Source organism: Triticum aestivum, chromosome 1B, assembly GCF_018294505.1.
Source record: "Triticum aestivum cultivar Chinese Spring chromosome 1B, IWGSC CS RefSeq v2.1, whole genome shotgun sequence".
In the NCBI taxonomy this organism is placed as follows: domain Eukaryota; kingdom Viridiplantae; phylum Streptophyta; class Magnoliopsida; order Poales; family Poaceae; genus Triticum; species Triticum aestivum.
Window position 1 is genome coordinate 518446761 of NC_057795.1, and position 13759 is coordinate 518460519.

Genomic DNA, 13759 nt, shown 5'->3' on the forward strand with positions numbered 1-13759 from the left:
GGTACTACCAAACGTCAGAACGTAACTGGGTGATTATAAAGGAGTACTACAGGTGTCTCCGAAGGTACATGTTGAGTTGGCGTATTTCGAGATTAGGTTTTGTCACTCCGATTGTTGGAGAGGTATCTCTGGGCCCTCTCGGCAATGCACATCATTATAAGCCTTGCAAGCAATGTGACCAAATGAGTTGGTTACGGAATGATGCATTACGGAACGAGTAAAGAGACTTGCCGGTAACGAGATTGAACTAGGTATTGGATACCGACGATCAAATCTCGGGCAAGTAACATACCGATGACAAAGGGAACAACGTATGTTGTTATGCGGTTTGACCGATAAAGATCTTCGTAGAATATGTAGGAACCAATATGGGCATCCAGGTCCCGCTATTGGTTATTGACCGAGAATGGTTCTAGGTCATGTCTACATAGTTCTCGAACCCGTAGGGTCCGCACGCTTAACGTTATGATGACAGTTTTATTATGAGTTTATAAGTTTTGATGTACCGAAGTTTGTTCGGAGTCCCGGATGTGATCACGGACATGACGAGGAGTATCTAAATGGTCGAGACATAAAGATTGATATATTGGAAGCCTATGTTTGGACATCGGAAAGGTTCCGGGTGAAATCGGGATTTTACCGGAACACCGGGGGGTTACCGGAACCCTCCCGGGGGTTAATGGGCCTTAGTGGGCCATGAGGGAGAAGAGGAGGGCCGGCCAGGGCAGGCCGCGCGCCCCCTCCCCCCTAGTCCGAATAGGACAAGGAAGGGGGGGGGCGGCGCCCTCCTCTCCTCTTTCCCTTCCCCCCTTTCCTTCTCCACCAAGGCAAGAGGGGGGAGTCCTACTCCCGGTGGGAGTAGGACTCCTCCAGGCGCACCCCAAGGGGGCCGGCCGCACCTCCCTCTCCCTCCTTTATATACGGGGGTAGGGGGGCACCCCATAACACACAAGTTGATCTACGGATCGTTCCTTAGCCGTGTGCGGTGCCCCCCTCCACCATATTCCACCTCGGTCATATCGTCATGGAGCTTAGGCGAAGCCCTGCGCCGGTAGAGCATCATCATCGTCACCACGCCGTTGTGCTGATAGAACTCATCCCCGAAGCTTTGCTGGATCGGAGCCCGGGGATCGTCACCGAGCTGAACGTGTGCTGAACTCGGAGGTGTCATACGTTCGGTGCTTGGATCGGTCGGATCATGAAGACGTACGACTACATCAACCGCGTTGTCATAACGCTTCCGCTTACGGTCTACGAGGGTACGTGGACGGACACTCTCCCCTCTCGTTGCTATGCCATCACCATGATCTTGCATGTACGTAGGAATTTTTTTGAAATTACTACGTTCTCCAACAGTGGCATCCGAGCCTAGGTTTTATGCGTTGATGTTATATGCACGAGTAAAACACAAGTGAGTTGTGGGCGATATAAGTCATACTGCTTACCAGCATGTCATACTTTGGTTCAGCGGCATTGTGAGATGAAGCGGCCCGGACCGACATTACGCGTACGCTTACGCGAGACTGGTTTCACCGCTACGAGCACTCGTTGCTTAAAGGTGACCGGCGGGTGTCTGTCTCTCTCACTTTAGTTGAACCGAGTGTGGCTACGCCCGGTCCTTGCGAAGGTTAAAACAACACCAACTTGACAAACTATCATTGTGGTTTTGATGCGTAGGTAAGAACGGTTCTTGCTAAGCCCGTAGCAGCCACGTAAAAATTGCAACAACAAAGTAGAGGACGTCTAACTTGTTTTTGCAGGGCATGTTGTGATGTGATATGGTCAAGACGTGATGCTATATTTTATTGTATGAGATGATCATGTTTTGTAACCGAAGTTATCGGCAACTGGCAGGAGCCATATGGTTGTCGCTTTATTGTATGAAATGCAAACGCCCTGTAATTGCTTTACTTTATCACTAAGCGGTAGCGATAGTCGTAGAAGCAATAGATGGCGTAACGACAACGATGCTACGATGGAGATCAAGGTGTCGCGCCGGTGACGATGGTGATCACGACGGTGCTTCGAAGGTGGAGATCACAAGCACAAGATGATGATGGCCATATCATATCACTTATATTAATTGCATGTGATGTTTATCCTTTATGCATCTTATCTTGCTTTGATTGACAGTAGCATTTTAAGATGATCTCTCACTTAATAATCAAGAAGTGTTCTCCCTGAGTATGCACCGTTGCGAAAGTTCTTCGTGCTGAGACACCACGTGATGATCGGGTGTGATAGGCTCTACGTTCAAATACAACGGGTGCAAAACAGTTGCACACGCGGAATACTCAGGTCATACTTGACGAGCCTAGCATATACAGATATGGCCTCGGAACACGGAGACCAAAAGGTCGAACGTGAATCATATAGTAGATATGATCAACATAGTGATGTTCACCATTGAAACTACTCCATCTCACGTGATGATCGGACATGGTTTAGTTGATTTGGATCACGTGATCACTTAGATGACTAGAGAGATGTCTGTCTAAGTGGGAGTTCTTTAGTAATATGATTAATTGAACTTAAATTTATCATGAACTTAGTACCTGATAGTATTTTGCTTGTCTATGTTTGTTTGTAGATAGATGGCTCGTGTTGTTGTTCCGTTAAATTTTAATGCGTTCCTTGAGAAAGCAAAGTTGAAAGATGATGGTAGCAATTACATGGACTGGGTCCGTAACCTGAGGATTATCCTCATTGCTGCACAGAAAAGTTACGTCCTGGAAGCACCGCTGGGTGCCAGGCCTGCTGCTGATGCAACTGACGACGTTAAGAACGTCTGGCAGAGCAAAGCTGATGACTACTCGATAGTTCAGTGTGCCATGCTTTATGGCTTAGAACCGGGTCTTCAACGACGTTTTGAACGTCATGGAGCATATGAGATGTTTCAGGAATTGAAGTTAATATTTCAAGCAAATGCCCGGATTGAGAGATATGAAGTCTCCAATAAGTTCTATAGCTGCAAGATGGAGGAGAATAGTTCTGTCAGTGAACACATACTCAAAATGTCTGGGTATAATAATCACTTGATTCAACTGGGAGTTAATCTTCCTGATGATAGTGTCATTGACAGAATTCTTCAATCACTGCCACCAAGCTACAAGAGCTTCGTGATGAACTATAATATGCAAGGGATGAACAAGACTATACCCGAGCTCTTCGCGATGCTAAAAGCCGCGGAGGTAGAAATCAAGGAGCATCAAGTGTTGATGGTTAACAAGACCACCAGTTTCAAGAAAAAGGGCAAAGGGAAGAAGGGGAACTTCAAAAAGAACAGCAAGCAAGTTGCTGCTCAAGAGAAGAAACCCAAGTCTGGACCTAAGCCTGAAACTGAGTGCTTCTACTGCAAGCAGACTGGACACTAGAAGCGGAACTGCCCCAAGTATTTGGCGGATAAGAAGGATGGCAAAGTGAACAAAGGTATATGTGATATACATGTTATTGATGTCTACCTTACTAATGCTCGCAGTAGCACCTGGGTATTTGATACTGGTTCTGTTGCTAATATTTGCAACTCGAAACAGGGACTACGAATTAAGCGAAGATTGGCTAAGGACGAGGTGACGATGCACGTGGGAAATGGTTCCAAAGTCGATGTGATTGCGGTCGGCACGCTACCTCTACATCTACCATCGGGATTAGTTTTAGACCTACATAATTGTTATTTGGTGCCAGCGTTGAGCATGAACATTATATCTAGATCTTGTTTGATGCAAGACGGTTATTCATTTAAACCAGAGAATAATGGTCGTTCTATTTATATGAGTAATATATTTTATGGTCATGCACCCTTGAAGAGTGGTCTATTTTTTGAATCTCGATAGTAGTAATACACATATTCATAGTGTTGAAACCAAAAGATGCAGAATTGATAACGATAGTGCAACTTATTTGTGGCACTGCCGTTTAGGTCATATCGGTGTAAAGCGCATGAAGAAACTCCATACTGATGGGCTTTTGGAACCACTTAATTATGAATCACTTGGTACTTGCGAACCGTGCCTCATGGGCAAGATGACTAAAACACCGTTCTCCGGAACTATGGAGCGAGCAACTGATTTGTTGGAGATCATACATACTGATGTTTGTGGTCCAATGAATGTTGAGGCTCGCGGCGGGTATCGTTATTTTCTCACCTTCACAGATGATTTGAGCAGATATGGGTATATCTACTTAATGAAACACAAGTCTGAAACATTTGAAAAGTTCAAAGAATTTCAGAGTGAAGTGGAAAATCATCGTAACAAGAAAATAAAGTTTCTACGATCTGATCCTGGAGGAGAATATTTGAGTTACGAGTTTGGTCTACACTTGAAACAATGCAGAATAGTTTCGCAACTCACGCCACCCGGAACACCACAACGAAATGGTGTGTCCGAATGTTGTAATCGTACTTTACTAGATATGGTGCGATCTATGATGTCTCTTACTGATTTACCGCTATCGTTTTAGGGTTATGCTTTAGAGACGGCCGCATTCACGTTAAATAGGGCACCATCAAAATCCGTTGAGATAACACCTTATGAACTATGGTTTGGCAAGAAACCAAAGTTGTCGTTTCTTAAAGTTTGGGGCTGCGATGCTTATGTGAAGAAACTTCAACCAGATAAGCTCGAACCCAAATCAGAGAAATGTGTCTTCATAGGATACCCAAAAGAGACTATTGGGTACACCTTCTATCACAGATCTGAGGGCAAGATTTTCGTTGCTAAAATCGGATCCTTTCTAGAGAAGGAGTTTCTCTCGAGAAAAGTGAGTGGGAGGAAAGTAGAACTTGATGAGATAACTATATCTACTCCCTTGTTGGAAAGTAGTTCATCACAAGAACCGGTTCCTGTGGCAACTACACCAACTAGTGAGGAAGCTGATGATATTGATCATGAAACTTCAGATCAAGTTTCTACTGAACCTCGTAGGTCTACCAGAGTAAGATCCGCACCAGAGTGGTACGGTAATCCTATTCTGGAAGTCATGTTACTTGACCATGATGAACCTACGAACTATGAGGAAGCGATGATGAGCCCAGATTCCGCAAAATGGCTAGAGGCCATGAAATCTGAGATGGGATCCATGTACGAAAACAAAGTATGGACTTTGGTTGACTTGCCCGATGATCGGCAAGCCATTGAGAATAAATGGATCTTTAAGAAGAAGACTGACGCTGATGGTAATATAACTGTCTATAAAGCTCGACTTGTTGCGAAAGGTTTTCGACAAGTTCAAGGGGTTGACTACGATGAGACTTTCTCACCCGTAGCGATGCTTAAGTCTGTCCGAATCATGTTAGCTATTGCTGCATTTCATGATTATGAAATTTGGCAAATGGATGTCAAAACTGCATTCTTGAATGGATTTCTGGAAGAAGAGTTGTATATGATGCAACCAGAAGGTTTTGTTGATCCAAAAGGTGCTAACAAAGTGTGCAAGCTCCAGCGATCCATTTATGGACTGGTGCAAGCATCTCGGAGTTGGAATAAATGTTTTGATAGTGTGATCAAAGCATATGGTTTTATACAGACTTTTGGAGAAGCCTGTATTTACAAGAAAGTGAGTGGGATCTCTGTAGCATTTCTGATTTTATATGTAGATGACATATTATTAATTGGAAATGATATAGAATTTCTGGATAGCATAAAGGGATACTTGAATAAAAGTTTTTCAATGAAAGACCTCGGTGAAGCTGCTTACATATTGGGCATCAAGATCTATAGAGATAGATCAAGACGCTTAATAGGACTTTCACAAAACACATACCTTGACAAAATTTTGAAAAAGTTCAAAATGGATCAGGCAAAGAAAGGTTTCTTGCCTGTGCTACAAGGTGTGAAGTTGAGTCAAACTCAATGCCCGACCACAACAGAAGATAGAGAGAAAATGAAAGATGTTCCCTATGCTTCAGCCATAGGCTCTATCATGTATGCAATGTTGTGTACCAGACCTGACGTATGCTTAGCAATAAGCTTGGCAGGAAGGTACCAAAGTAATCCAGGAGTGGATCACTGGACAGCGGTCAAGAACATCCTGAAATACCTGAAAAGGACTAAGGATATGTTTCTCGTATATGGAGGTGACAAAGAGCTAGTCATAAATGGTTATGTTGATGCAAGCTTTGACACTGATCCGGACGATTCTAAATCGCAAACCGGATACGTGTTTTTATTAAACGGTGGAGCTATAAGTTGGTGCAGTTCTAAACAAAGCGTCGTGGCGGGATCTACATGTGAAGCGGAGTACATAGCTGCTTCTGAAGCAGCAAATGAAGGAGTCTGGATGAAGGAGTTCATTACCGATCTAGGTGTCATACCTAGTGCATCGGGACCAATGAAGATCTTCTGTGACAATACTGGTGCAATTGCTTTGGCAAAGGAATCCAGATTTCACAAGAGGACCAAGCACATCAATAGACGCTTCAATTCCATTCGGGACCAAGTCCAAGTGGGAGACATAGAGATTTGCAAAATACATACGGATCTGAATGTTGCAGACCCGTTGACTAAGCCTCTCTCACGAGCAAAACATGATCAACACCAAGACTCCATGGGTGTTAGAATCATTACTATGTAATCTAGATTATTGACTCTAGTGCAAGTGGGAGACTGAAGGAAATATGCCCTAGAGGCAATAATAAAGTTATTATTTATTTCCTCATATCATGATAAATGTTTATTATTCATGCTAGAATTGTATTAACCGGAAACATGATACATGTGTGAATACATAGAAAAACATATAGTCACTAGTATGCCTCTACTTGACTAGCTCATTAATCAAAGACGGTTATGTTTCCTAACCATAGACATGTGTTGTCATTTGATTAATGGGATCACATCATTAGAAGAATGATGTGATTGACATGACCCATTCCGTTAGCCTAGCACTTGATCGTTTAGTATACTGCTATTGCTTTCTTCATGACTTATACATGTTCCTGTCACTATGAGAAATATGCAACTCCCGTTTACCGGAGGAACACTTTGGGTACTACCAAACGTCACAACGTAACTGGGTGATTATAAAGGAGTACTACAGGTGTCTCCGAAGGTACATGTTGAGTTGGCGTATTTCGAGATTAGGTTTTGTCACTCCGATTGTCGGAGAGGTATCTCTGGGCCCTCTCGGTAATGCACATCATTATAAGCCTTGCAAGCAATGTGACCAAATGAGTTGGTTACGGGATGATGCATTACGGAACGAGTAAAGAGACTTGCCGGTAACGAGATTGAACTAGGTATTGGATACCAACGATCAAATCTCGGGCAAGTAACATACCGATGACAAAGGGAACAACGTATGTTGTTATGCGGTTTGACCGATAAAGATCTTCGTAGAATATGTAGGAACCAATATGGGCATCCAGGTCCCGCTATTGGTTATTGACCGAGAATGGTTCTAGGTCATGTCTACATAGTTCTCGAACCCGTAGGGTCCGCACGCTTAACGTTACGATGATAGTTTTATTATGAGTTTATAAGTTTTGATGTATCGAAGTTTGTTTGGAGTCCCGGATGTGATCACGGACATGACGAGGAGTATCGAAATGGTCGAGACATAAAGATTAATATATTGGAAGCCTATGTTTGGACATCGGAAAGGTCCCGAGTGAAATCGGGATTTTACCGGAACACCGGGGGGTTACCGGAACCCTCCCGGGGGTTAATGGGCCTTAGTGGGCCATGAGGGAGAAGAGGAGGGCCGGCCAGGGCAGGCCGCGCGCCCCCTCCCCCCCCCTAGTCCGAATAGGACAAGGAAGGGGGGGCGCCCCCCTCTCCTCTTTCCCTTCCCCCCTTTCCTTCTCCACCAAGGCAAGAGGGGGGAGTCCTACTCCCGGTGGGAGTAGGACTCCTCCAGGTGCACCCCAAGGGGGCCGGCCGCACCTCCCTATCTCTCCTTTATATACGGGGGCAGGGGGCACCCCATAACACACAAGTTGATCTACGGATCGTTCCTTAGCCGTGTGCGGTGCCCCCCTCCACCATATTCCACCTCGATCATATTGTCACGGAGCTTAGGCGAAGCCCTGCGCCGGTAGAGAATCATCATCGTCACCACGCCGTCGTGCTGACGGAACTTATCCCCGAAGCTTTGCTGGATCGGAGCCCGGGGATCGTCACCGAGATGAACGTGTGCTGAACTCGAAGGTGCCGTACGTTCGGTGCTTGGATCGGTCGGATCGTGAAGACGTACGACTATGTCAACCGCGTTGTCATAACGCTTCCGCTTACGGTCTACGAAGGTACGTGGACGGACACTCTCCCCTCTCGTTGCTATGCCATCACCATGATCTTGCATGTACGTAGGAAATTTTTTGAAATTACTACGTTCTCCAACACCACCCACGAAGGGTCCACGAAGAAGCAACCTTGTCTATCCCACCATGGCCGTCGCCCATGAAGGACTTGCCTCACTAGTGGTAGATCTTCATGAAGTAGGCGATCTCCTTGCCCTTACAAACTCCTTGGTTCAACTCCACAATCTTGTCGGAGGCTCCCAAGTGACACCTAGCCAATCTAGGAGACACCACTCTCCAAGAAGTAACAAATGGTGTGTTGATGATGAACTCCTTGCTCTTGTGCTTCAAATGATAGTCTCCCCAACACTCAACTCTCTCTCACAGGATTTGGATTTGGTGGAAAGAAGATTTGAGTGGAAAGCAACTTGGGGAAGGCTAGAGATCAAGATTCATATGGTAGGAATGGAATATCTTGGCCTCAACACATGAGTAGGTGGTTCTCTCTCAAAAATGGTAAGTTGGAAGTGTAGGTTTGTTTTGATGGCTCTCTCCACGAATGAAGGGGAGGTGGAGGGGTATATATAGCCTCCACACAAAATCTAACCGTTACACACAATTTACCAATCTCGGTGGGACCGAATCAACAAACTCGGTCAGACCAATTTAGTAAACCTAGTGACTGTTAGGGTTTTCGGTGGGACCGACATGCAACTCGGTAGGACCGATATGGTTAGGGTTAGGGCATAACGTTATCTCGATGAGACCGATTACACAAACTCGGTGAGACCGATTTTGGTAATAAGCTAACCAGAGAGTTGGTCAGGTAAACTCGGTGGGACCGGTCCGCTCATTTCGGTGAGACCGAAATGTTACAAAAAGGAAACAGAGAGTTTACATTGCAATCTCGGTGGGACCGATCGCTCATCTCGGTGAGACCGAAATGTTACGAAGGGAAACAGAGAGATTACAATCCCATCTTGGTGAGACCGAGATCCCTATCGGTAAGACCGATTTGCCTAGGGTTTGTGGCAGTGGCTATGACATCTGAACTCGGTGGCTCTGGGTAGAAAGAATCGGTTGGGCCGAGTTTGACTTTTGGTTTGGGTCATATGTGGATATGAGAAAGTAGTTGAGGGTTTTTTGGAGCATATCACTAAGCACTGTGGAGCAAGAAACTCATTAAGCAACACCTCATCCCTCCTTGATAGTATTGGCTTTTCCTATAGACTCAATGTGATCTTGGATCACTAAAATATAAAATGTAGAGTCTTGAGCTTTTGAGCTTGAGCCAATCCTTTTATCCTTAGTATTTTGAGGGATCCACTTTCCTTATCCATGCCATGCCATTCATTGAGCTTTTCCTGAAATGTTCATCTTGGAATGATGTTAGCTCAATGAGCTATAGTTGTTAGGAATTACCAAAACCACCTAGGGATAGTTGCACTTTCAATGCTAATACACGTTTCTTCCACATCCGTATAAACCATCGCCGAAGGAAAAACTTCATCCACCGCCTTAAAAACAGTAACGGCTGGGTCACGAATCATGATCAAAAGAAGGCCATTATCCAGAGCCACTTTACCAAATCCATGGAGAAGGGCGCCCCGCGCTCCAAGGACTTCAAGTGGAATTGTATCCCACCGGCGACTTGTGATCTTTTAGACCTGGGTGCCGAGTTCACTGAGGATGAGGTCCGTGCAGCCATCAACGAGCTCCCAGGTGATAAAGCTCCGGGGCTAGACGGTTTCACTGGAATTTTTTTCAAGTTGTGCTGCGACATAATAAAACCAGAAGTTATGCAAGTGATCAACAATTTTTCCAACCTGCATACCACAAACCTGCACTGGCTAAACTCGACCAACATAGCCCTCATCCTGAAAAAGATGGCACAGAGGACATAGCTCACTTTAGACCCATCAGTCTCATTCATGCGATTGCAAAGATCATTGCTAAGATGATGGCCACTCGACTTACTCCACATATGACCACGATTGTCTCCAATACACAAAGTGCTTTCATAAAGAAAAGAAGCATCCACGACAACTTCATGTATGTTCAAAACTTGGCCCGTCGCTTTCACCGCACCAAATCTCCAACCTTGCTTTTCAAGCTTGACATCAAGAAGTCTTTTGAATCGGTTAGATGGGATTATCTGATGGATCTCTTGAGACATCACCACTTCTCGAGCCGGTTCCGGGACTGGATCTCCGCGCTACTATCCACGACCTCCTCCAGAGTTTTTCTTAATAGGATTGCGGGCGACCCGATCAAGCACGGACGTGGACTTAGGCAGGGGGATCCTCCCCCCCTTTCTTTTTGTCCTTGCTATTGATCCTCTTCATCACATCCTTGCCAAGGCTACAGAACAATGCAACCTCCACCCTCTACGTGGCCAGCCTATCCGAGCTTCCCTATATGCCGACGATGCGGCCATTTTTGTCGCGCCTATCAAGGAAGATATTCAATTCTTGGCATCAACACTTCAGTCCTTCGGGGAGGTCACACGGCTGGTCACCAATTGCAATAAAAGTCTGGTGGCACCAATTCGCTATGCCAACATTGACCTTGATGACATCCTGCAGGCATTCCCAGCGGTTTAGACCTCCTTCCCTATGCGGTACCTTGGACTACCTCTGTCGGTCACGAGACTCAAGCACATCCACTTCCAGTACCTTGAGGACAAGATTGCAGGCAAGCTTCCTCCCTGATCGGCTCTGCACGTGGCTACCCCTGGACGCATTGTGTTGGTTAAGGCGGTCCTCACGGCCATTGCGATTTATCACCTGATGCCCCTTGAGCTCCCTGTAGAAGTAAGGAAGAAAATTGACAGCCTCAAGCGGGCATACATTTGGGCAGGTTGTGACAAGGTCTCTGGAGGCAAGTGTAAGGTGAACTGGGATCTTGTCTGCAAACCCAAGATTTTTGGGGGTTTGGGTGTGCTCAACCTGGAGAAGTTCGCAGCCGCCCTTCGTCTACGTTGGCTCTAGTTCAACTGGGATGACCCTCCCAAGAGTTGGGTGGGAATGGAAATGCCATGCTCTAACAGTGACTTAGATCTTTTTGTTGCGGCCACAACGGTGACACTCGGTGATGGTAATAAGGCAAAATTCTGGGAATCTTCATGGCTGAATGGCCTTCGGCCCAAAGACATTCGCCTAAATTTTTTGAAATCTCCAGAAAGAAGGCATGTGTGGTTAGCAGGGCCCTTGACAACAACTTCTGGGTCAACCAAATAAACACTTCACAAGGACTCACTTTGACCCATATCCAGGAATTTGCTACTCTTTGGGAGATGATTGATGGTGTTACACTCCACCTGGATAGAAAGGACACAATTTCGTGGAGGTTCACATATAGTGGCCAATACACTGCCCCCACGGCATACATGGCTCAATTTGCGGGGCTTGTTCTCAGTAACACCGCTGCTATAACATGGAAGACTTGGGCGCCGCCTAAGTGCAAATTCTTTGTGTGGTTAATCCTACAAAACCATGTGTGGACTGCGACCGGTTGCATCGGTGAGGGTGGCCAAATTGTGGCCTATGCCCCCTTTGCAAGCAGGCCTCGGAGACTGCCGCACATCTCCTCTTTCAATGTAGATTCACCACTCGAGTTTGGAATGAAGTTGTCAGCTGGCTCGGCATGCATGGCCATTGGCCGATGGCTTGGCACCATGAAAACTTTGTCTGTGATTGGTGGCTCCGTTCGGTGGAGACTGGAGGCCACATCAAAAAGGCCACCGCCTTGGTGATGATGCTTGTTTCTTGGGAAATATGGAAGGAGCGAAACGCTAGAATCTTCAGCAATACTGCCGCCCCGACCACCACTGTTGTTGCAAGGATCAAAGAGGAGGCCCAGCTGTGGGCGTTGGGGGGAGCGAAACATCTAAGTAGTCTGATGTCGCGAGAGTAGATTTTTGTTTCTTTGCCGCTCTGCGGCGTTTGTCTAAACCTTCTCCTTAATTAATGAAATCAGCAAGTCTTTTGCCTTGTTTCAAAAAAAATCGCATGAGTTGGTTAAGGAAAATTTCCCTACCGACATGCCCATAAAACTATGGAGCACACTCCAAAAATATGTCCCAAGTGCTCGAAATGCGAGGACTGAGATATCAAATATGAAGGGGCCACCAAATAATATGGCGAAGAAGGCAGGTTTAGCGAATCTTCTAGACAGTTTTTTTCACTAATATCCTCCATATCACGGTATTATGGAGGTAGGAGGTACATAATGATTTTGCTAGAGTTGCCTTTAGACACAAAATTGTATAATGCATCCATAAATGTGCTCCATGCGCTTATGCCTCTTCTCTTAAACGTGCTCTGTGAGCTATGCCTCTTCTATTCCTTGATGCAAGTTTGCAAGAGGATGTATGGTTTGACGGTCAAGGAAGACACCTACAGGAATCCAGTATTTTGCCATCCGCCATGGCGGACGGCAAAGGCAGGGACGACTGACGGCAAAGCACTTTACCGTCCGCCACGGACGGCAAACACAGACGGCAAAGATAGGGTCGGCAAACAGGTCCTTTGCCGTCTGCTTTCCAAGGCGGACGGCAAAGAGCCCTTTGCCTACAGCGGCGGACGGCAAAGAGGGGGGACGGCAAAATGTGGCATGTCCGCCATTGTCACTCCGTTAGGCGGCTAACGACGGCCTTTGCCGTCCAGCAGCGGACGGCAAATTAGTGCGCCTCTTTGCCGTCCGCCAGGTGACATCAGCAATACCTCAGTGCCCGTTTTTTTTGCCGTCCGCCCGGCGGACGGCAAAGGCGAAGTATTTGCCGTCAGCCAGGCTTTGCCGTTCGCCACTGTCGGCAAATTGGCCAAATGGTCCACCCCAGGAAGCACAGGTGGGCGCCACGTGCCCCCTTTGCCGTCTGCCACCGACGGCAAAGGGCTCTTTGCCGTCTGCCGCGGACGGCAAAGAGCCTGCATTGTCTCTTTTTTTCTGTTTTTCTTATATCCAACAATTATCACAACAAAAAATTCACAGCACATATATATCCATCACATAAATATCCATCACATAGTTCCATCACATCACATATATATCCATCAAAAATTTCACATCACATATATATCCATCACATAGTTCCATCGATCCATACATATTACAATATGCAAAGTTTCTTCATAGCAAGCCAGCAGAATACAAGTGCATCAAAGGAAAAAACAGGAAAAAGCAAGCAATCCATCATAGGAAGATGGCTTCCGTGAAGTGAATGAAACCTGCAAAATGACAAATAAGAAAGTTAGAAAAATAAGACTAGAAGAAGAATTAGACTAGAAGAAGAAGACTAGAAGAAGAAGTATATGCCATATATTAGCTAACTTAGGTGAAATGTATCGTATATGAGCTAACCTAGGTGAAATGGGTAGTTTATGAGCTATCCTAGGTGAAATGGATCATTTTGGAGCTAAGTTAGGTGAAATTGGTCGTTTATGAGCAAACCTAGGTGAAATGGGTCGTTTATGAGCAAACCTAGGTGAAATGGGTCGTTTATGAGCAAACCTAGGTGAAATG